Raw genomic sequence first — 22,891 nt, 5'->3', positions numbered from 1 at the left:
AAGGGACATTCCAGTTTCACTGTTAAAAAAAGTTGGGTCAGCTGGGACAGGACCAAATGATTCAAGCCTGAATCTTGGGCTTGTAAATGTTGAAGGAAATAAGGGCTAAATATCTTTGACATAAAATTTATCGTGTAGCAGCCAATGAGAGTGCATGAATGAAGAATATCCAGCAGGGTCCGTGGTGGAAACGTACCAAAGCGAGAGCTCAGCGTATTTTCGAGCTTCTTAAAGAGGGAAGAAGCATTAGGTGGTAGGTGATTGAGTTGTCCCAATGGTACGATCATCCGAGAGATCTGGTCGGGGGTGAGAATGTCAGCATGGGAAACGAAACTTTCCGTGGCCGCATCAAAGATGTTCTTTGAGAGAATTGATCTTCTACTGCAATACTCCATGATTTTGCTGATGGCATCATGGGGGAGAGTGAGTCCAGACCGGGAAACGTATCGTGCCAGAGCTTCTGTGAAGATACCGTCACTGTGCTCGAAATGAATGAAAGCCTCTAACACTTTTCCTTATTCTTCATGGGTGAAATGAGGGATGTACCTTGCAGAGTGCTTACCCAGCTTTACCATCAGATGGTGGGCCTGTATCTGGTCCAGGCTGACCAAAGCATGGAGTTTTAGGCTTGTCAACTTAGGGCTCAGTTTGGAAACTAGAGACAGGGAGAAATTGTTCATTCGATTCAAAAGAGCTTGGTATTGCCCTACCTCCCTGACAGCCCCCTGAAGCAGCCTATACACCAAGGCTGTTTCCTCAGGGGAACATCCATCCAGGTTTCTTTCCTGCAGCTGCTGGACGACTTTCTCCAGCATGGCACTGTCTGGGCCCTGGAGTTCAATCAAACTTTCTCACAGCATACAGAGACTACCAACTGTTAAGTGTCCTTCGTTAAGCCGGTGTTGGCTCTCTGCCACCAGGCGCTCTATTAAGCTGCTCTGGGGTTCCACGGGCAGCCGAGTCAAAACTTTCAAAGCAGTCAGCAGTCCGGTGTCTGACAGGTTGGGAGATTCGTGTCCACATTGAAAGCGTAACGCACCGAAGACTTCGCTGTCTAGCCATTCTTTAGGCAATATCAGACCCTGCCCGTTCTGCTCCAGCTCACAAACCCGCAGCAAAGCTGCTGACGCCGTTGTACCGGATGGGGTCTGCAGGTTACCGATGAGCCGAACCCCTTGCTCAGGTGAAGTGACATCGTCTATCTTGTTGTGAAACGGTTGTTCGTTAGTGTATTCATTATTCCGTTCAGATTGGTCCCATACAGCTGTCTGGGAGGATGCAGGTTCATTGAGAAGATGAGCTTCATTCCCAGTTTCTGAATGGTATTTTTTATAGAATGAATGGTGGGCCTGACTCTTGATTGGGCTGGTGGCGGAGAAGAGCTCCGGTGGCATAAAGATCCCCTGTCTTCTTTACCTGTGTGTCTCAAGGTTTTCCTTAGCGTAGAGAAGACTCTGTATATGTGCACGGTGGAGGTATAACGATGGGATCTTGGTAGGGAAATCAAAGCCATTTCTGAATCATTGTCTCTCCCCTATTTTCGGATGCAAAAGTGAAGCAGTTATGGAAGTAAATACTGTGGTGACATACAATGGAACAGATCAAGTGAGGACAGTAAGTAACCTGACTGATTTTCCAGACCTGTGAATTTGGGGAACATTATTCTGGGATAAACAAAACAAGATGCTAAGGTAATATTAGTAGTTTGAGGTTACAATAGTGTTGAATCAATCACCTTGTATTATTAGCTACGCATGGGAAACACAGCTGAGTAAATAAACAGAAATTCAAAAATTTCAGCTAGCTTAACCCAAATTGTGTGGTTTGTCTTAGAAAAAGGATAAAGGAATTGTAGTCTTTGCAATGAAATCATTGTGTCTCCTTCTCTTCCACTGCCCCTTCACTCCAATATCAAACCAGCAGACATGATGAGACTTGTTTGACACTGACCAGAAACATAGCCTATCCCTGCTCTAAACCTCATTTCTTTTCTTCAAAGATTTTTGCTCTCTCTCTCTTTTTATCTCTTAAAAATCTAGGGAAAAGCAGCCATTTTAATGGATATTTTCTTTCATAGGCAATGATCTCTGTGAAAATAAAAAATGACTGTGTAAAACTTAGCTTAAAATTGATATAATGCAATGTTCTTGGTTTCTCCAATTTCAATTTAATATGCTAGCTAGATTAAAAATCTTCTAATTCAGAGGTGTTTCAGTGAAGGGTACATATACTGATTCTTGCAGGGCTCTTTGACAAGGTGAAAGCTCAAGGGAACCCAGCAAGTAGTGGAGTAGCAGCAGCTGAAGCAGGTGAGAAGAAAACCAGCTGTTTTTACTTCCATCATTAATTTTGCAGAGCTTGAGCACACAGGAAGCAGTCCTGAATGAAGCCCTAGAAGTCTCATTTGCAATGACTTGGCAGTGGTGATAACAGGTTTTATTTTCACCTATTTTTCATGCTCTCGTCACCGAAACTTGTTTCTCCACATATGACCCTGTCTCCTCTGCTGTTTTCTCTAAAGGGGACCTCACCTTTTACCAGTCCCCAAGACTCATAGTGAAAGGGGAAGGAGTAGGCTTTTTTCTTGCTCCGCAATTCTGCTTTCACACCATTCCACCTCCCCCATCCCTGTCTTTCCCTTCCTTTAGAGACTATATCATTATACCATACCACCCACTGCAGTTACTAGTCACAGTCATCTACCTGTGTTGTATGTGTCCCACACCTGCACAACCTACCTACAACTTTCAGAACCACTTTGATCTCTTTCTCACATTCCTTTTCTCCGTCTCTATCCCTACACTGATTCTTGGCACCTTCAATATCCCTGTGGATGTTCATTCATTCATTCATTCAATCGTATTTATTGAGTGTTTACTGTGTGCAGTGCAGAGCGCTGTACTAAGCTCTTGGGAAGTACAAATTGGCAAAATATAGAGATGGTCCCTACCCAACAACGGGCTCACAGTCTAGAAGGGGGCGACAGACAACAAAACAAAACATATTAACAAAATAAAATAAATAGAATAGTAAATATGTACAAGTAAAATAAATAGAGTAATAAATCTGTACAAACATATACACAGGTGCTGTGGGGAGGGGAAGGAGGTAGGGCTGGGGGATAAGGAGGGGGCTCAGGCTGGGAGGGAAGGATGTTCCTGATGACCTTTCCTCTTCCCACTTTCTATCACTCCTCAACTCCATTTACCTTCTGCTCCACCCCACCTCACCCACTCACCAAATTGGACACACACTCTATGTCATCATCTCTAGTTGCTGTATTATCTCTATCCTCACCAACTTTCAAATCCCTCCATTTGACCATAACCTCCTCATCTGGTTTCTTTCCCACATACTCCCATCCTGCAAATCTGTCTGCTTTCCAGGTAAATCAAGTAAAACCTTAGGGTGAGTAGAGAATTCATTCACTCATTCAGTCGTATTTATTGATTGCTGACTGTGTGCATAGCCCTGTACTAAGTGGTTGGAAAGTACAATACAGCAATAGAGAGAGGCAATCCCTGCCCACAATGGGCTTAGAGTCTTGGGGGCAGGGGAAGAGAGACAGACATCAATACAAGTTAATGGGCATCAATATAAGTAAATAGAATTATAGATATATACATAAGAAGATAGAAGGCTATAAATAAGAAGGTAAGGGAGATGAGAAGCCAGAATAAATAGTAGGAAAGAGCATGGTTCTAGGAGACAGAGGAACTGAGTTCTAGTTTTAGTGTTCCTACTTACTTTCTGTGTAAGCATGGTTGATCACTTAACCGCTCTCCATTTGAGTTTCTTCATCTGTAAAATAAAGATATGAAGGGTCCTTGAAATTTGTATTATGTGCCATGCACTGTACTAAGCTCTGGGTTAGATACTAGATAATCAGGTTGGACACAGTCCCTGTCCCATATGGGGCTCACAGTCTGAGTAGGACTTAATCCTCATTTTAGAGGAAACTAAGGCATAGAGAAGTTAAGTGACTTGCCAAGATCACATGGTAGGTGTGTATTGGAGCCAGGATTAGAAACCAGATCTTCTGACTCCTATACTAGGCCATACTGCTTCTCTAGTACTTTGGCTTTCTTGCAGGGATGTTGTGAGGACAAAAATGAATTAAGTGATGTGATTTGTGAATAAATATGCTATGTGAAATCAAAGTGTAGGCTCTATCCAGATTGAGAACAGTGCAGTGTATAGCTGTGAATATCTTCTGGGTAGCAAGTGGTTTGCTGGTGTGTGATCTGTTTTAAAAATGATTTTTTGGCACCACTTAGGTAAAAGTTTCTTTTCTTTTAAGGTTTATTAGCCTTTTTGCTCTTTAAACTTAAATATATATATTTATATGTAAATAAAATGGATAAAGTTTTTTTGTAAGAAATGGCCTGTCATTTCTATTCGTTTTTATTTAATCTGGTTTCAGAGGTTTAACAGATGTTCTGACTAATAGAACTCTTTGAGGAAGGTCTTGAGGAAGTCTACCTGGTGGGGGATTATATGCAGTAGAAGTGGAGTCTGTCTGTAGAGCTTTCCTGCTGTAAAGATATGAACTCTAAGATTTTGCCCCAATCTCTTCATTTACATTTAAGTTTATTTCTAGTGACTAAGATTGCTTTCTCGTTTGCTGCTTATCCTGTTTTGAAAACAAATTGTTAACTAATCGATTGGAGGCACTGGATGACTGAATGACTATTGGTTTTTGATTTTTAGGCGAAGTTTCATGCGGGTACTTGTGAAGTTCTCTACCCATTATTCCAATGTGCTGTTAGTTACATAAGGAATCATATAACGTAACTTATTAAATCTTATCCAACCATTTTTCTCTGCAGCAGAATTAACTACTAGCAGTGTCCTTTGACTTGGTGCTCTAGTGAATGCTTTCACCTGTCTCTGGCCCTTCAGCCTTCAATTTGTAAAACCATTGTTAAATGTAGTTCATACTTTTTCATTCAATTTTTATCACCATGCAGTTTGTCAGTTCTCTCTGCTTTGCTGCCCTTATGCAAGGACCTTTCTCTACTTGCCTCCAAGGATATTGTGTACATTTTCACAGATGTCTGCTTCATGGACTTGGGAGCACATTGGGGTCCTCTGATAGCTCAAGGCAAGTAGCTGAACAGTTTCTCTTTCATACCAATGTGTTGAAAATTGGAATAGTTCCAGGATGCACCTGAAACTTCTAGTCCGTGCATCGTGATGAATGGTTTATCTTTTTCTTAATGTTTTTAGTAAAATGGAGAATACAGGAAAAGCCTGGCTCTCATCACCAGGTTGTGATTTGATCAAATAATTGTAACTGGCTATCATCTGAGGCATATTTAATGGTTATATGAAGGCCTCGATGGAAAAGATGCATTTGTATTGTCTGCTTAGGACACCTTTTGTTCTTTTCTTAAAATTCACTTGTTTCAACCTGGCTTGTGCGTCTGTCCTTGATTTTGAAGGGTGTACCTTTGCACCTTCTTCTTTTTGACCTACTCAGCTTCTAGCCCCAAATAGAATGACGTGTTCTTCCTGATTTTAAGAAAAAATAAGGACATTGTGCTATTGGCACTGTCTTAATCTGCTACATGAAATGATAGAATTGTATCGCAAGGATGGCTTGGGCCCTACTGAAATGCTACATAAATTTAGAAACTTTGGGAAATGAATGGACAAAGATGAGGTAGCCTTGGAATTGTCTCTTGTTACTTTGCCCATTTAAATGAATTAGCCTAGCTGTTCAATTCTAATGTACAATAGATACAACAATCTGGTGGAAACTACAGGAATGAGGTGACTATCTTAGAGTAGCGATTATTTTGGGGAAGATCCATTCCAAAATAGCACCAGTTGCTATAGTTGACAATTGTGGTAGCCCAATAATGGGTGATTTTTGTATAAATACAGTGTTGAGAGGGTTATCAGTACTGAACAGAGAATTTCAATCTCACCGGCATCTCACCATCTGTGGCTTTATTGGCAAATCTGAAGGACAGCTTTGGATATCTATGCTGTAAGTATATCAATGCCATAAAAGGTTCACACTGCAAAGAGACTGTCTTTACACAAAGTATAATGTTTAATGTCCTTTTCTGAGCAGCTCTTCCAGAGTGGCCCCTTTTCAAGAGCAACATTATGCAGAAATATCAGCTGTAACGTGTCTAGTACAGCTGTTACGTGTCTAGTACAGCTGTTGTATTCATAGCACACATATTCCATCTTGTATTTTTTAGCTAGGGGTCCTGTTATATATCTCTCTCTCTCTCTTTTAAATAAGCAAGGAAGTGGCCTATCACTATTTTAATAAATCAAAGCCCACACATTAATCTAGACCCTGCATACATTTTTCTTTTCGTTTTGTTTATGATATAAATGGCTTCTCTCTGGTGCATGACAATGAAATTGCAGATGTTGCCCTCAGTGCCTTGATATAGATAAATATTACAAATCTTTCAAAATGAGTTTTTAACTTTTTGGGGATTTTTTTTGTCTTATGCATTTATCTGCTGACTTAAAGGTAATACTCTGTCACTGTGAGGATTGAAGATGGAATTGCTGGCAGACAACTCTCCACACTTCTCAGCTATACACATCTAGACTGTGAGCCCATTGTTGGGTAGGGACCATCTCTATATGTTGCCGATTTGTACTTCTCAAGCGCTTAGTACAGTGCTCTGAATGCAGTAAGTGCTCAATAAATACAAATGAATGAATGACTGAACCTTGAAAAATAACTGTTTCCTTTCCCCTTTAAAAAATGCTTTTGAACTGGGTGTCTTTGCTAGAGCAAGTTATAAGCAGTATGAAGACAGGCGTGGCAGTTTGTACCTTGCAGTCAAGTGGGTTTAATTCTGAATGTCCTCCCCTTAAGTGGAGGAGGTACAAACTAGACCTAGAGCCCCAACGGGGTCTGTTTATAAAACAAAAGGGACACCTGAGTGGAAGAGTACTTAGACTGCAGAGGAATTGTCTTTCTAGGCTGCCTAGAGGAGCCAAAGGGATCTCTGAATTGGAGGCCCCCTTCTCAGTTCCTCAGTTGATTTACATCCTGATCTAAATTAGAGAGCACACATCCTTTGTCTGATAGACTGTAGACTCAATCAGAAGAGTGGCTTTCATCATTTCTGTTCATACTTGCTGCACAAAAATACCCAAATATGGTTATATTAAAAACTGATGGGTTCACTAGTGAAATCAATAAATAATTCCTTTTGATTTGGGACTTCAGTTGTGTTTCTCTTGTCATTGCTGAACTCCCAAAAGAATTGTTTAGTGGCCTTGAATTGTCTGATTTAATATATTTGAGGTCTCATGAAGCTGAGGTAAATGTAAAACTCTAGGGGCACAAGTGATAGTTGTTCAAAGATGATTTGCTAGGTGGTACTTTGAAAGTGTTACAGCCAACTCTTGATTATTTGAGGTTGCTTATCAAGTTTGTGGATTATCCAAGCAATCTGATGATTATTCAATTTTCATTTTCCCTCTTGCTGCTTGAGTTTTGACACTCTTCTTTCATATTAGCATCCCCATTATCTGTCATAGGCAGAAGAAATAAAAATCCATTTACTCCAATTTGTTAGCAGTTCTAGCTATAGGCTTTCCAAGTGCCAAGGTTGATGGGAGGTTTGAGCATTAGCTGTAGATTTCAATTATCCATACTTCCCTAGTCTTTCTTAAGAGCCCTTTACTCCCTGAATAACATATTCACCCTGGCTCACTTCATGAAAAGGTCCAGTGCATTTTATTTTGTTTGTTACCCACCTCATTGATTTTTTTTTTTTTGGGGGGGGGGGGGTCCTGTTAAGATGCCAGAATGGCATGTGTGACAAAAGAGTGAAATAACATTTGCAAGGAGAAATGCTCCTTTAATTCCTGTCGGTACACAGCCTGAATTACCCTATCATGAGACAATACTTCATTTTGTGCAAACAGTAAAATGTGATCTGTTTCATTACACCCCAGGGTTGTAATGCACAAAGTGAATGTCTTTGACCTAACTGTAGACTTTCAGGTCCTGTGAATATACTCCTGAAAAATTCATTAGGTAGCCATCTGGATGATATTAGGGTTTTTGTCTGTAAATTCTAAGATAAGCAAATGATAAAATCTCCATTTCTTTTTATTTGAAGAATGATGGAAAAATAGCTGATATATCTTAATTTTTATTATTATTATTATTATTTTTTGGATTTTAAAAAATGATCCCCTGCCCATTCACCTTTGACACAAATACAGCAAAATATAGTGTAATAAGGTAAAATTCTAAAAGGCCCCAATTGACAACACCATGAGCATTCTTATTAGGAAATCAAGGATCAGTCATTTCTAGTTGTCTTACCAGGTGAAGGTCAATTAAATAGGAATTCATATTTCTAACATAGGTAGAGAAATCTGCAGGTATGGAAACAATTGTTTTAGTATGGTTAAGTACTATACTAGGAATTTCTTAATGCCTTAATGAAGATCTTATCCAATCTTTTATCCCCAAACTTTCAAGTTTCAGTGTTTTGGTAATTTTCTTGCTTGAAGCAGAGTTACTTGGTAAAAGTATAAGAATCAGTGACAAGGAAATTCACTGACATTACCCTTAATCAAGTCAACTTGGATGAGCTTCCTTAAGCTCAAAGTAAAACACACTAATTCTGAGCCCACTAAACATTATTCATTCATTCATTCAATCATATTTATTGAGCGCTTACTGTGTGCAGAGCACTATATTAAGCACTTGGGAAGTACAAGTTGGCAACATATAGAGACGGTCCCTACCCAACATTGGCCCACAGTCTAGAAGGGGGAGACAGAGAACAAAACAAAGCATATTAACAAAATAGAATAAATAGAATAAATAGGAACAAATAAAATAAATAGAGTAATAAATACGCACAAACATATATACATATATACAGGTGCTGTGAGGAGCTAAACATTAGCTAAGAGTTACCAAAATCCACCCTGATCACACTTGTTGAAACCCAGAGATGTGCACTTGAAGATATTTAGGGCAAGAATTATTCTGAGTATAGTTGTGAGTTTTGCATAAAGTTACTAGAAGACAGCCATATAAGGCCATAAATGATTGATTCAAGGCCAGCAGATGAGTAACTTGGCATATCTATTTATTGGGATACAGTAGTTAACCAACTGTTGGAAACATCTGGGCACTTCACTGGGGGTGGGTATTGAAAGCTTTTAAGACATTTTGTTATGTCTGAAAAGATATTTAAACTTTAGTGTATGTCCAAGATTTGAATATTTTGAGGTTGCTGAGCAGGAACATGCTAGCAACATGATAGGTTTGAGAGAAATAAAATTTGTAATGTTTTCTTGGAATCCAACTAAATTTTTCCTTGAAGCCTTTAGAAACCAAATATCCACTATCCACTATTTACAAATACCCAAAATTTAGAAAGGGCACTTTTTATGTTTTAAGTTTTGTAGTGCCTTAAATTATGTGGTAAATTATGTGTAATTATCAATACGTTTTGGAAATACCACTTACATTGAAATGATTCCCATATATTTTACACCTGTATTTGGGGGGCATAATAATAATTGTGGTATTTAAGCACTTACTATATACTAAGCACTGACGTGGATACAAGATAAACCAGTTGGACTCAGTCCTTGCTCCACACAGGGCTCGTAGTCTGAGGGGGTAGGCACACAGATATTGAAAACCCATTTTACAGATGAAGACGCCGAGGCACATAAAAGTTAAATGACTTACCCAGGGTCACACAGCAGACAAGTGACAGAGTTGGGATTAGAACCCAGGTCCCCTGACTGCCAGGCCCATGCTCTTCCCACTATGCCACGCCGCTTTTCATCTAGGAAGAACTATAAGAACATGGTTAACTATGATGGGGCAACTGAATTATACACATTTGGGAAAGCATTTATATTTCTTTGCCTCTGTCCAATTTTAGGACCCAATTCATATATCTCAATTATGTGGGTGTATCTGGATTTAAACACACCAAAACCCATAATTTTTCTAGATGGGTGTGTTGGCAGAAAGATAAAAATCCAAAAATATTCAACAGCCCATCTGGTATCCTGGCACAGTTTGGCTGACTGCGTTCTTGTGCAGAAACTTCCAATTTCTTAAGAGGTATTCCCCCCCTTGGCTTTTTTTTTTTATCCCCATACTCTAACAGTGAATATTACTAAATTTGAAATTGGCACTTACTCTGTTTTAAAATTTAGAGAGAGTCAGTGAGTCCTTAAATGGGCTTACCAACTGCTTGAACCTTCTCCAGTGATTTTTCTTTCTCTTTTTCATCTCTTCACTATTCTCCATGTTATAAATATTATGATGTTTGTCTCCCATATTAGACTGTAAGTTTCTTGTGGGCAGGGTGCAAGTCATTTCTTTATTTTTTTACTTCTCAAGCACCCAGTACAGTGCACTGCACCAAGTGGATGCTCAATAAATTCAAGTTCTAGGTGCATATTTAAAACTTCCTTATTGAAATGTTTGTATGATGATTAGTGGGTCCCATCCTACATTATATCTATAGTAGATCTTAGAAACTACTCTTCTATGTTGGTGTTGGTGTCTGATACTGGGAGATGGGTTAAATTTTTGCCCTTCAAAATTGATGTAAAGTTTCCTGCAGCAATATTTGTAACAGTTGTAGACTTGGAAGTCTTTTGGGAGAGCTCTGAAGAAAAATCATGAGGCTTAATACAAAATCTTTCACTGAATCTTACCCCTTCCCTTAATTGCCCACCTGGAATCCTTTGATATCAGTTCAATGTCTTCACCGAGAGCACCACACGCTTGAGGAGCAGCATGCCTAGTGGCTTATTTTGATGTCTGGCTCCCCCTTCTAAACTGTGAGCCCATTGTCGGCTGGGATTGTCTCAGTTGCTGAATTGTCCTTTCTAAGCGCTTAGTACAGTGCTCTGCAAACAGTAAGTGCTCAATAAATACAATTGAATGAATGAATGATAGAGCATGGGCCTGGTTTCTAATTCTGGCTCTTCTACTTGTCTGCTGTGTGACCTTAGGCAAGTCACTTCAATTCTGTGCCTCAGTTACCTCAGCTCTTAAATGGGGATTAATGCTGTGAGCCCCATGTGGAACATGGACTGTGTCCAACTTGATTAGCTTGTCTGTACCCCAGTGCTTAGTACAGTACTTGGCACATGGTAAGCACTTAACAAATACCATTAAAAGGGGAACTATACAGGCATCTGAATGTTTTTGTGAAGCTGAATCACATTGCCTTTAGTGCCTAGTATAGTGCATTGTACAAAATAGTCATCAGATGTTTCTTAATGCTACTACCAGCTTCTATTTTCAAGTGAAATACTTGTTTCAGCCAAATGTGAATAGAACCAGTGTCTGTGGTTCAGTCATCATGAACTGCAGAAAACACAATGAGGATCCATGAGGTCCAGAGATGAGCATCCCTTTACTTCTCTGCTGCTGGAGTCAATCTGATTTTGGTCTAATCCAGACCAGACCTCCAAAGCTTAATTGGTCCCAGAATTAAGTATTGTTTAAGGTGCATTATTTGGTAGGCCTGGATGGCTCTAGGTCCCAGACCGAAACTGTTCCCTTAGGCTCCTTCTGCAGTGAGTGAACTGGAACTCATTCATTCAGCCGTTTTTATTGAGCACTTAGTGTGTGCAGAGCAGTGTACTAAGCGCTTGGAAAAGTACAATTCAGCAACAGAGAGACAATCCCTGCCCCCACAACTGAACTCCTATGTGAAGAGATCTAGCAGAAGATCTTCAGGCCTAGGTGGTCAGAAAAGACCTTCTGGGGCTACTCAGCAGTATCAGGGAAGGAGGACTTCGTAGGCAAGCTGCATACCTTGAGATCAGGCTAGAACTGAATTTGCCTCCATGTTTAGTAGAATCATAACACGGAGCTCCCGACCCCCGTTCATATGCTTCTTTGGATCATGATGAAGAGCATGTCTACTTAATGCTACTGGGGTAAGAAATACCTATTTGTTATGAGGCTTGTAGTTAGCAAGCATTCAGCTTTCTGAGAAATTAGTCTAACCTAGTTTCATTATTTGTCTATCTGCCATAGTTGTGTCTTTTTTAGTGGATTTTTCCCCCCACCTGCTTCGCAAACTAGTGCGTGAATTCAGAAAAGATTAAAGCTTAGTTTCATTGTCCAGAAAAAAAAAACTTAGTGTGTACCTTTCACTGGGGAAAAGTGAGTCTTATACAATGGCTTTGCCTGAATAGAGCAAGTGCATTTTTTCTCCAATAGAAACACCTATTGTGGGTGTTTTTGACCAAAGTAATCCCATAGTACCAAACAAACTTTGTAGATAGGCTTAACATTACTAATTCTGCATCAGTTTTCAAGAACTCTGATATCTGCATGCTAGCTTAATTGTATCAGTTATATTTATTAAATGTGTACTGTGTGTGGAGCTTGGGCGAGTACAATACAACACAGTTTGGTAGCCGTATTCCCTGCCCACAATGAGTTGACAGTCACAGACTCCATGTCATACTTTCTATATATCTCTGTCCTCTTACCCACTTTTGTCCTGAGGAACTCTGAGAAAATACAAACTCTGAGTACTACCCTTAGGAAATAGATTTGCTGATTTGTTTCTAACGTAATTCTTAGAATACCAGCATACTGTTGACTGCTATGGAGAAAGTGATTTCAGTGATTGGCAAGGGAAATTCAATACCTCTCTCAAGCAAAATATATTTATCCTCTTGTTATATGCTAATAATCTGGGAACAAACAAAAAATAAGTATTGGAAGGGGAGAAAACTATGCCAGCCCACTGCACTTCCTATTTTCAAAGCCCTCCTAAAATATGACCATTTCAAATTACCTTGTATGTATCCTCAGAGCTTACTACAGTGCTTGGCACAGAGTGAATGCTTAACAAGTACCTCGGTTATTTAATTACCAACCCACAAAATCTCATCAATGGTATAACCTACTTTAGCATTATATATTTATGCCATCTTTGGCATTAATGTATATGGAAATGTTTTTTATCACCTAATTCGTGCTACCATTTGTACCACTTGTCTTATGCTGTTGAGTCATTTCTGGCCCATAATGGCCATGGCCACATCTCTCCTAGAATGCCTACCTCAATCTGCAATCCTTCTGTTAGTCTTGGTAAAAATATGGAAGTGGTTTACCATTGCCTTCTTCCGTACAGCAAACTTGGGTCTCTGTCCTCGACTCTCTCCCATGTTGCTGCAGCCCAGCACAGGTAAATTTTGACTTGTAACAGATTGTCTTTCACTCACCAGCCACTGTCCAAGCTAGGAATGGAGTGGGTATGCTTCTGCTTGACTCTCCCTCCCATAGCAGAGACTGGTAGACTACTGCAAACTCTCCAGGTGCCATCCTGAGAGGGGAATTCATGCCCATATCTGTTATAAACTTGCCCTTTCTCCTGCTCCCACTGCTTGTGGATATTTTTGCCTTCTCCACCATTAGATTTTAAGCCCCTAAAGGACAGGAACCATACCTCTTTTTGCTTCTTATGTGCACTCTCAAGTGCTTCATACAGTGCCCTGCCCTCAAGTGCCGTCGATAATAAATTTAGATAAGGAAAATTAGTACATTGGGAGTTCAGAGAAAAGCAACATTCTTGGTAACTGTATAAATCAAACATTCCCTGGTTAATCAGAATGCAGTCTTCCAGGAAAAGACACATTTTTACACCTAGAACTGATTTTTTCAAATCCATTTTTGAGAACAAAGCTGCTTACAATGGTCACTAATAAATATATGGATTTTTAATTTTTTTTTCCAAATTTTGAATAGTTGTGACACCTCTAAAGCCAACAAGTAGATTGGTCTATTTTGTTTCTCTTCATCTTGCTTGAGTTCTCCCTTTATCTCTAGACCCTGTGTTTCTTTTGGTTCATGGTAATTTTCTAAGAGAAGGAAAATAAGTTGGTTGCTGTTATTCCTCTGGCAATCAAATGAGACTCTTGCTACTTGATTAAATTTTGCCTTTGTCTTTTATTCGCTTTAAGAAATTATCTGTTTAAGGTGCACAGTTTAACACAGTAAGAATGACTTAGTTTCTGAAAAGTAAAATATTCTATTCAAAATAGAATGATGGCAGTGGTTCAGTTGAAAGTTTCTTAATGTAAAGAAGATTAATAAAATTGAGCTAAGCCAACTTTTCATATTTACAAAGAGGTTAATTGATAACCTCCCCTCCAAAAATCCCCCCAAGAAAACAAACAAAAAACAACCCAGCCTCTTCAACTATATTGTTCAGGAAGGCCAGGGGAAATTACCAACTTTCTCATGGCAGGGATAGAGAGGTGATAATAAATGAATGAAAGGCAGAGGCTCTATTAACCTCCCACCCCCCAACACATCACAAAAAAAGGTGAACAGCTGACCAGGGTAATAAAAGACTGGGAAGCCACAATTAGAGAAGAAATAGTTCAGGGAATTAAAAAAAAATTCAGTCAGCAGGTCAGTGGCATGCACTCCAGGGAACTTAAGGAACTGGCACATCCTATTTTTAAAACCTTTTAAAAATTTTTTTGAAATGCATTTGGGAAAGGACATATGTGCTTATCTTTGTAGAAGGTAAAAAAACATTTTTTGTAATTACAATTTCACATCAAAACATGAAGTGGTGGCTTCAATCTTTCACTACAGTTTAAAAAATATGGAAAAAATAGTGAAGGATAAGAAGAGCAAAATGAGTAGTGGATGGATTCAGTTTTGATCACTACACTTTGAGGAATATGGAAAAAATTAGGGAGAGTAAGATTAGCAAAGTGAGAGAGACACGGTTAAATACTCTGCGATTGTTTAACCTAGAGAAGAGAAGGCAGGGTGTTGTATGTGAAGAGGATGCTGAACAATTGTTCTTGAAGTCAAGAGGAAATAGGTTTAAACTAAAGCAGGAAATATTTGGGCTGGTTAGAGGGACTATCCTGACTGATTTAAAATATTCTGATAAAAGATTGGATTTAGCTTTTAGTTGGGAGTGTGGGTTGTATAGGCCCAATTTTAGGAGAACTTTAATTAAGAATAGAAAACTCTCTACTCTTTGTCACCTGTCAGGTGGCAGGGGAATGGACTGGATGATCTCTCAATGTACCCTACTTAGATCTAGGAGTCTCTGTTTTTTTATACTTTCATGTGCATTTTAGAAATTTTTATCTCTTCAAAGGATACTAGGCCTACCCAAATGTGCCTCAATGTTCACTTTGAGAATCTGCCGAATATATAGGATATGGAAAAATTTTGAATCAATCGTATTTGGTACTTAGTGTGTGCAGAGCACTGCACTAAGTGCTTAGGAGAGTGCAATATCACAGATTTGGTAGACATGTTCCTTAGTACAATGCTAAGCGCTTAGTACAGTGCTCTGCACACAGTAAGCGCTCAATAAATATGATTGAATGAATGAATGAATGACCACAAGGAGTATACAGTTTAGAGGGGGAGATAGACATTAAAATAAACTTGATATGTACATAATTGCTGTGGGATGAATAAAGGGTACAAATTGAAGTGCAAGGGTGATGCATAAGGGAGGAGTAGGGGAAATGAGGGCTTAGCTGGGGAAGGCTTCTTGAAGATGTGATTTTAATATAGCTAATAAGACCTTCACCATTGAAGTTTTTTAATTTTTAATACACTTGTTACGGGGTGAAAATAGCTCAAAAGTTGATGTATATTAAGTTAAACTTCCTATGAAGAATATGTTTAGACTCTGAATATAATAAATTAAAACAAAGTTCCTTTTGTAATAGTCATAAGATTAACTCTGGGCTCTAAAATAAAAAAAAAACCACTTATAGTAACATTCACTGATTCCAAAGATAATTTCATGACTGTAGATTACAATAATACCTTTGTTTCCAATTGCAGTAATGAAGTTCTTATCCTAGACTTTAGTATAGTTTAGTATAGTTTAGGGGAAGCAGCGTGGCTCAGTGGAAAGAGCCCGGGCTTTGGAGTCAGAGTTCATGGGTTCAAATCCCGGCTCTGCCAATTGTCAGCTGTGTGACTTTGGACAAGTCACTTAACTTCTCTGTGCCTCAGTTACCTCAACTGTAAAATGGGGATTAAGACTGTGAGCCCCCTGTGGGACAACCTGATCACCTTGTAACCTCCCCAGCGCTTAGAACAGTGCTTTGCACATAGTAAGTGCTTCATAAATGCTATTATTATTATTATTACATCAAGATTTTACCGGAATCAACTTCTTTCTCAAGCGGTATATACCCTAACTTTTTAATGTTTAGCTGATTTGTTTTTCTTTGGTCTTATGACATGCAATTTAATAAACTTAATATTTATTTGTGATTCTAACATAAGAAGTGTAAGTTTATAACTTTCTTCACCAGCACTATATATTGAGAAAATACTGGGTGCTGGAGGAAAATCTACAAGAGATCTAAAAGACAGAGTCCATACTCTTGAGGGGCTTAACCCTATTGGTAAGAATGCTATTTCGTTAAGGCTAAAAAAACTGGGCCATATGATAGACTCATAGATTCTGTTTATGCCATTTCGGTTTAGCACTCCTTGTGTTTTGATAACTAAGATTTTTATTTTTATACATCTTGGTTTAATGCTTGTTTAGATGATTATTAATTTTCTAAATTGTATACTGTATTTGCAGTTGTTTAACGATAGGCCACTGATTGGACATAAACTACTATGAGAAAACCCTGCATATCCTGCTTCAACATTTGCCTATTGCCCCTTCAACTCTGTAAATCTGAGGAGTTTGGTTTTTCTGAAATTTCCATGTTTTACTTTTGGTTTATGTATATTTCTTAACCTCATTAGAGTAATAGTCTAATATATTATGAATAAAGTATGCCGTTCACAACTTTAATTGACCTGTAAGGATATGTTAAAGGACAAAATCAATTTATATTACTGTAGAAAAATTCAAGTTGTAAAAACCATGTTTCTTAACACTCTGGAAGGGTCCTGAACAAAATGAGGGTTAATAAGGACTACCTGTAGAATAAAAAAAGTTAGTTGTAGTTTGTGACTTTATTCATTGGGGCAGTGACTCTGCCATTTATAAAGGTACTACTTAACTGTGTAGTCGACAAACTGGTTCTGGTGCCAACTTGAGATACGTCACTGCAGGAAGATAGACGACTCATTTTGAAATGCTATTTGTCCTAATTAGCTAGTCAAAAATATTTAGCATCTCTTGAAAAATTTGACTGAATCTTAATGGCATAGCTGTCAACTTCACATTGAGTAAGTAACCCCACTTTTTCCGTTTTCCTTGACAATGAAGAGGCAGCCAGTTAAATTCATGTTGGGATACTTTTGATAGGAAGATTTTCTTTCTAAAAGATGAAAACTAAGTTCACACTATTTGATTCTCACCTAGCAACTGTGTTTTATATTTATGTAAGACTTTGGTACCTTGGTTCAACAGGGAAGGTTGCTACCTCACATGCAAGTGAAGGGGTTCCTCAAAGGCCAAACTGCCCAACCGTAGACTGTCATCACAGATGTGAGAGGAAGCATAGTAGGAGGTGGAGCCCTCACTGGGAACAATTAACAATTCCATTACTTGGACTCCCTGGGAAGAGTTTGGTTTTAGGTAATTCTAAAATAGTTGAACAAAAACTTTCTGCTGCATTAGCCTGTCAAGAAACTCATCTACTAGGGTGTAAGCCTGGCTCCAATACTGAATGTTGGAGAACATGAAGGTATTCAGGAAGCTTTAATCCACTCTACAGCTTCCTGAGCCTGAAGGGAGAATTATTGGCATCCTACCCCTCAGTCCAAGTTACATGGAACTCAAAAAATCAATTGTTTGTTACTGAATTGCTTTCTTTCTGACTAGTTCGTGACTTGTGAATGACTGATCTGCGTAATCAGAGACAGGGCTTCTTTACTCACCGATGGGAAATAACAAAGGTAATTAATAAGGATAAATTCTTACATCATTCTTGTTGGCTATAAAATCAAAGCAGATTTCCCAGGACATCATATTTAATAATGGTTCAGGCTGAGACAAAGTACTCAGGACATTGAAAAACATCCTCCCAAATGCTCTTACCCATTCACCTAACCCTTGGTCCAAGATCATGTCGAAATGATTTGTCTCTTTAACTAGAGATGTTTCGGGCTAAGTGACTTGGAGTAATATTGGCGGTTTCGTGAGTGCCACTTTTGTACTCTAAATCATTTATTAACTGTATTTTCCCTGTTCTGAGGGAAATTGTGGGGAGGGAGCGGTAACAATTATCCCTCTCTTGTGGTGTATGATGGTTTAACAATGAACATGATCGTTACTTTTTTCGGTGTCAGTGGTAAATCTTCTGTACTTAGTATTGCAAATGTTATTATCAGTAATCATGCCTGGTTCTGTTTCCTGCAGATGGGGAATAAATGAGCTGCTCTAAGGCTGACTAGGGATAGTCAGTGCTTAGAACAGTGCTTGGCACATAGTAAGTGCTTAACAAATACCATTGTTATTATTATTATAGTACAGGACCATCTCTATATGTTACTGAATTGTACTTCCCAAGCGCTTAGTACAGTGCTCTGTACACAGCGCTCAATGAATACGATTGAATGAATGAATAGACTTCAGTGGTGAATAACCACCTGTAGTGCAGAGTTTTTCTGACAGCCTTGTGTGGGGTGTGCATAAGGCTGGGAGAATGAATGGTGCCATTTGGGGAGTCTGACTGAGGGAATCTGATTGTAAATACACACTCCTAAGTCTGCCATCAGTATGACTGTTCCTCTTTGTGGTCACAAACTGATCTGTGGTAATGAAGCTAGGTAGCTTTCTCCCACGTACAGCTTCTTTTATAAGGGCAGCTGTGACTGCACATCTGCTCTGTCCATTGCAGTAAAATGATGGGGGCTGCTCAGGAGCCGGAGTCACCACAGAGATCAGAACCAACTCCTTTCCCTGGCTTGAATAGTAATAAATATTCAGGCCCCTCCCTGCCATAGTCTCCTCTAGGATCAGGCCCCCTGCCAGGTCCCTATTTCTTTCCCATATGTTCCCTCTGATCCCACCATGTGTGCCTTTTGTATGTCTGTCAGCCTCTTTCTCTGACCCTGAGTATATGTTTCTCTTTGCCTATATCGTATTTGTGCATGTACACGAGGTCGGATTAGTTCAAGGGGTCATGGGTGGGGTGGGAAGAAACCACCAATATCTGCCCTCAAGCACAGTTGGAGGCAGTGCCTCCCACCCTCTCTCTTGTGGTGGAATTCTCTCCCTTCCTGCAGCTTTGGCCTGTTGCCAGGGATAGCATGCAGGAAGTGTGCAGCAAGCACTGCCCTAGCAGTTGGCTCACCTTCTCTAATATTGGAAGGGAAGCAAGCCCTTAGTCAGGGAGGGAAGGAGGAGTGGACTGTGAGCCTGTTGTTGGTTAGGGACCGTCTCTATATGTTGCCAGCTTGTACTTCCCAAGCGCTTAGTACAGTGCTGTGCACACAGTAAGCGCTCAATAAATATGATTGAATGAATGAATGTATCTTCCCCTCCTCCTGCCCCAAGCCCTAGGCTGTGAAGGAGCCAACCTGTGTAGGAGCTACACAGCTGTGGCCAAGATGCACCTGCTCTGGGACCCACATGTTAAGTGCTTACTGTGTGCCCGGCACCGTACTAAGTGCTGGAGGGACTTTCATTACTCCCAAGTCCATGGACACAGTCCCTGCCCCACATGAGGCTCACAGTCTCAATCCCCATTTTACAGTTGAGATAACTGAGGCACAGAGAAGTGAAGTGACTTGCCCAAGGTCACATAGCAGACAAGTGGCAGAGCTGGGATAATAATAATAATAATAATGATGGCATTTATTAAGCGCTTACTATGTGCAAAGCACTGTTCTAAGTGCTGGGGTAGATACAAGGTAATCAAGTTGTCCTACGTGGGGCTCACAGACTTAATCCCCATTTTCCAGATGAGGGAACTGAGGCCCAGAGAAGTTAAGTGACTTGCCCAAAGTCACACAGCTGACAAGTGGCGCAGCTGGGATTTGAACCCACAACCTCTGACTCCAAAGCCCGGGCTCTCTCCACTGACCACCCATCACCTAATGACTCTCAGGGCCGTGCTCCATCACTATGCCATGAGCACGGGCCTGGAATTCAGAGGACCTGGGTTCTAATACCGGCTCCACCACTTATCTGCTGTGTGACCTTGGGCAAGTAGCTTCACTTCTCTGTGCCTTAGTCACCTCATCCGTAAAATGGGGAATAAGACTGTGAGCCTCATGTGGGACAAGGACTGTGTCCAATCCTATTATCCTGTATCTGTCCCAGTGCTTAGTACAGTGTCTGGCACAAAGTAAACACTTAACCAGTACCATAAAAAACCCCCAAACAACATGGAATAATGTTTTGAATAGGCTGAGATTCAGCTGAGTTTTCAGTTGTTGTTACTTAAAAAATTAAATGCTCAGCTTGGTCACTGAAAATGCAATTTGCATATTTTAGCATTAATTGCCTTACATTTGTCGAGCAAAATAATGCAACTGTAGCTTAATTCAGTTTAAAAGGGAAGTTTCTTTCTAACAGTACATTTGGAAATGTAGGAAACCAACAAAGTGAGAGACCAAAGATAGCTTAGAGGCTTCCAGACTTAGAGAATTGGATCAATACTGACATCATTTTGGAATCAGAGGCTGTTGGTTAAATATATAGCCTATTCAGTAAATAAAGAATAATGTTAATGTTTCTGGCTTGGTAGCTATTGGGTTAGGGTAGAAAATTCTATCAAGAAGAGCCACAGAGAGTAATAAACTCCGGGATGCTCGATAAAACCCTAACTTCTCTTGTCCTAGGCCAAAAGACAGAGGTTCCTTTCTGCTGCAGTAAATGGTACTTCTATGGAGTATGAAATTAAATTTACTACTGTAAAGCTGTGTCTCTCAGCTGCTGGTGGGCCTAATAAGAGAACTGTAATTTTGATAGTAGCTCCCAGGCCTGACTAGCTTAGTTGTTCTAACCTAACATTGTTAACTGGCTTCATAATTCACCTTATGTGGAGACAGAGAGGTCTGATATCAGTATAATATCTTGTTTATTAATCCCCTAAATTCACTTTTCGATAAAAAAATAGTTTGGAAAGATTATTAACAATTTAAAGAATGTCCTTTTGGCTTTGATATGGAATTTCCCTTTCACTTTTGATCTGCTGATCTTAACATTAACTATGTCCTTTTAGCTTTGTGTTTAAACATGTAGTTTATAGGCCATTCCAAGATCCTGGATTTGAGCTATCTGCTCCACCCTGTTTCCTTAAATCAACATTATTCATTTTAGGATATACTTTCAAAATGCACATATAGTATACCCTGACCACTCAAATGTATAATAACCTAAGAAATCACATTTGAAAAGAACCAGGAAAGCTTTCAAGTAATCTTGTAATCTAAATGTTGTTCCAACAAATATCATCATCAATCGTATTTATTGAGCGCTTACTATGTGCAGAGCACTGTACTAAGCGCTTGGGAAGTACAAATTGGCAACATATAGAGACAGTCCCTACCCAACAGTGGGCTCACAGTCTAAAAGGGGGAGAAAATATGGATTAAACATTATATTTAAGACTCTGCTTTTAGGAAAATAAAGGCATTTGTGTTACTTTTGAAAATTCCTTCCAACAAATCTGCCAGCTAGCCTTATCAGTAGCAAAAATATAGATGGTGCCTTTGCTTGTGCCAGAATTTCTCTAATTGGGAGGTCATGGAGAGTTCCAAAGTGGTTGCAGAGCTCTTAATAGCTGGGTGGTGATGGCAGCTTCAAAATGCAGGCTATGTGAACAGACTGAACTCGCCTTCTCCCTGTCCAGCACCCTCTTTCTAAAATCCCTTGCTGTGGAGCCATATCATTGCCTTTTTTTTTTTCCTGTGGAGGAGAGAGGATACCAGGAATGAGGGTTGTGGGAGTCTTAATCTGTCTGGAAGCCAGTTTCCTTGCCCTTCTATCCTGAAATTCCCATCTGGAGGGAAGCAGTTCAGAAAAATTCATCTCTCCCATGAGAAGTATTTGACTATCTACAGTGGGAAGGGCACACTGACCCAGAACACCACTGGGACAAAGACAGTACTGTGGTAGAGTCTCATCTGGGCATGAAAGTCTAAATCAGAAAGGACATCTTCCTTTGTCCAGCCTCCCTTTTACATAGAAGTATGACTTTCTAATATGTACCTAAGGGTGTGTAACTTTCATCAATTATTCCATTTCATCAATCAACCAATGGTATTCATTGAGTGCTTACTATGTACAGAGCCCTGTACTAAGCCCCCCCCCTTTTTTTTTATCATGTTTGAGCACTTACTTGGGAGAGTACAGCACCACAGAGCTGGCAGATACACTCCCTGCCCACAAAGAGCTTACATTTCTAGACCATAAGCTCCTTGTGGGCTGGGATCTTAGTAATAATACTAATTATGGTATTTGTTAAATACTGACTATTTGCTAGACACTGACTGTACTAAGTGCTGGGGGTGGATATCAGGTTGGATGCAGTCTCTGTCCCATGTGGGGCTCACAGTTTCAATCTCCATTTTACAGATGAGGTAACTGAGGTGTAGAGAAGTGAAATGACTTGCCCAAGGTCACAGAGCAGACAAGTGGCGGAGCTGGGATTAGAATCTATGACCCTCTGACACCCAGGCCCATTGTCTATCCACTATGCCATGCTGCTTCATCAACTCTATTATATTGTACTTGCCCAAGGGCTTTTTTTCTTTATTTACTGGTCTGGTGCTAAGCTCAGCAGCATCTATACCATCTTAAGCTTTCTGACTGCTGGATGCTCACAAAGTGTGTTCTGCTGTATGGACTCCTCTGGGAGGGAAAACTCTCCTTACAGCAGCTTCCACAGCCTGGTTGCATCATTTAAATTGATCTGCCTTGGGGCTAAACTCAACAGCACCTGATAGGAAAATCCTTCCAAGGGTTAATTT

The 22,891-nt window shown here is 39.7% G+C and overlaps 1 protein-coding gene and 1 non-coding gene across 3 annotated transcripts in view; one reads left to right on the top strand and one right to left on the bottom strand.

The window, feature by feature from the left end:
• The window catches only part of PTPRG (protein tyrosine phosphatase receptor type G), a 721,138-nt gene that overhangs the window by 75,045 nt on the left and 623,202 nt on the right, over nucleotides 1-22,891 (top strand). The gene's annotated exons all lie outside the window — the stretch shown is intronic.
• On the bottom strand, nucleotides 13,207-13,344 carry LOC119920601. The gene has a single exon (XR_005448332.1). It is a non-coding gene; the product is annotated as a small nucleolar RNA SNORA7 (small nucleolar RNA).

Source organism: Tachyglossus aculeatus, chromosome X1 (assembly GCF_015852505.1).
Source record: "Tachyglossus aculeatus isolate mTacAcu1 chromosome X1, mTacAcu1.pri, whole genome shotgun sequence".
NCBI lineage: Eukaryota > Metazoa > Chordata > Mammalia > Monotremata > Tachyglossidae > Tachyglossus > Tachyglossus aculeatus.
This window is presented reverse-complemented; position numbering and strand designations above follow the sequence as displayed.